Consider the following 2,174-nt stretch of genomic DNA (forward strand, 5'->3'; position numbering starts at 1 on the left):
GGTTTCGGGACAAAGATTGGATACAAGAGATGAAGTAGGGTTAGATATGAGATGGTGCTGGTGAATATGTTGATGAAGAATGGTACTCCCATGAAGGAGGAAGTGTTGGTGATGACGATGGCTTTGATCTCCCCCTCGTGTAGAGGAATTCTCCCAACAGAATCTGACTACCGGAGGGCAAAAGGGACTCTGCTCAGGTGTGTGCCTCGAGACTGCGACGCTTCATCCCGAAAGTTTTCTTATGATTTTTTCTCGGGTAAAACACACCATATAGGAGAAGGGGGGGGTCGAGAGGCCTACAGGGGCCCCACAAGCCATGAGGGTGCGACCTGGTGGATGGGGCACCCTGTTGGCTTAGTGCAAGTAGGTGACCCCCTCTAGTATGTTCTTGGCCGAGTAATTCTTAAATATTCCTTCAAAATTCTCCATGAAGTTTCAGGTCATTTGGAGTTTGGTGATTTTTCTGCCTTTTTCTCGATTTTCTGGTCCTTAATTCTAGTTTCCAGATATTTCCCTCTTTGTGATGTACCTTGCATATTCAGAGAGAAAGGGCATAAGAATTGTATGATAATAGGGAATAATGGACAAGAATAACATAAATACCAAAAAGAAATCATGATGCAAAATGGAGGTATCAACAATATTAGCAAGAATAGCTAGGTTTTAGATAATCATGAGATTCATCTTCACTTGATTCGAAGGAAGGACAAATATTTGGGTACCTTGGCTCCGTTTAACATGAGACACATTGGCAAGGAAGATTAAACTAGATTTTTTTTTCAAGATTTTAGGGACTTCTTGAATTTGATGAACATGGGATCTTGAAGAGTGTGAAAACTTTCATGGACATCCCAGATCCTGTCCCAAATGAAGTTTGCATTTTGGAGATGACAGATGCTCTTGAACACATTCTTGGATAGACTAGAGAAAATGATATTCCTTGCCCAAGAAACCAGTTGAGTGTACTTGCGTTTGTCATCAACGTTGGCCATTTTGCATAGATCCATTAGTACCACCTCAGTGACAGTCCATAACACACTGTTCGTCGATAGGAGATCCTTCTGGATCAAGACTTCTCGCTTGTGATAGTCTGTGCCATCGAAGATGAGGCACGCAGCGGATATCGTATCACATTTTGGCATGAAGCAATAGGTGGGAGCAGAGTCATCATCGCAGTCATTAGTATCGTTGATGATACCATTTTCTTCAATGTTGAAGAGGGACTTGCTGATGGATGTAGTAGAAAAAGCTAGACTTACCACACCAGAGTCTTAATCCTCCTCAGATTCCTCCTCTTCCTCATATTCCTCGGATTCTTCTCCAGAATCCATTTCCTTGCCAATAAGTGCGTGAGCCTTTCTGGAGCTGTTCTTCTTGTGCGGTGAGGACATTGAAGATGAGGACTTTGAATATTTCTTCCTTTTCTTCGAGTCATCAGAACTATCATCCTTGTATTTCTTCTTCTTTGACTCCTTTTCCCAACAAGGACAATCAACAATGTAGTGGCCAAACTTCTTGCATTTGTGGCACATTCTTTTCTTGTAGTCTTGTGACGAAGATTCTGATTTCTTCACATCACTTGAATATTTTCCAAACCGACCTCTTTTGGAGAACTTCTGGGATTTCCTCACAAGCATTGCTAGCTCGTAAGAAAGTTCTTCAAGGTCACTAGGACTGCTATCAGATTCTTCTTCTTCACATGAGGAAACTGCCTTTGCATTTAATGCATGATATCTTCCATAGCTTGCCCCAGAAAGATATCTTTTCTCATCTTGTTGGAATTCATGAGTATTAAATCTCTCAAGAATATCAGCAGGATCTAGTGACTTGTAGTCTCCACGCTCTTGAATCATCAAGGGCAGTGTATCGAATGAGGAAGCAAGAGATCTTAACAGTTTCTTCACCACCTCATGGTCAGTGATGTCAGTTGCACCAAGAGAATGGAGCTCATTGGAGATATAAGTGAGGCGATCGAAGGTTTCCTGAAAATTTTAGTTGTTGAGTATTTTGAAGCGGTTAAAGAGATTGTGAAGAACATCAACTCAGGAGTCACGGTGAGTTAAGAATCCTTGGTTGACTTTGGACAACCTGTCCCGGATGACCTTTTCAGTTTCCAAAGAACTCACTCTGCCATACCGACCTTTTCTCAGATGGGCACATATGATATTCTTCGC

The 2,174-nt window shown here is 41.9% G+C and overlaps 1 pseudogene; it reads right to left on the bottom strand.

Annotated features, from left to right (window-relative positions):
* Positions 1 to 643: 643 nt before the first annotated feature.
* LOC123408550 lies at positions 644 to 1,853 on the bottom strand (annotated as a pseudogene).
* Positions 1,854 to 2,174: the final 321 nt, after the last annotated feature.

This window comes from Hordeum vulgare, chromosome 7H (assembly GCF_904849725.1).
Source record: "Hordeum vulgare subsp. vulgare chromosome 7H, MorexV3_pseudomolecules_assembly, whole genome shotgun sequence".
In the NCBI taxonomy this organism is placed as follows: Eukaryota; Viridiplantae; Streptophyta; class Magnoliopsida; order Poales; family Poaceae; genus Hordeum; species Hordeum vulgare.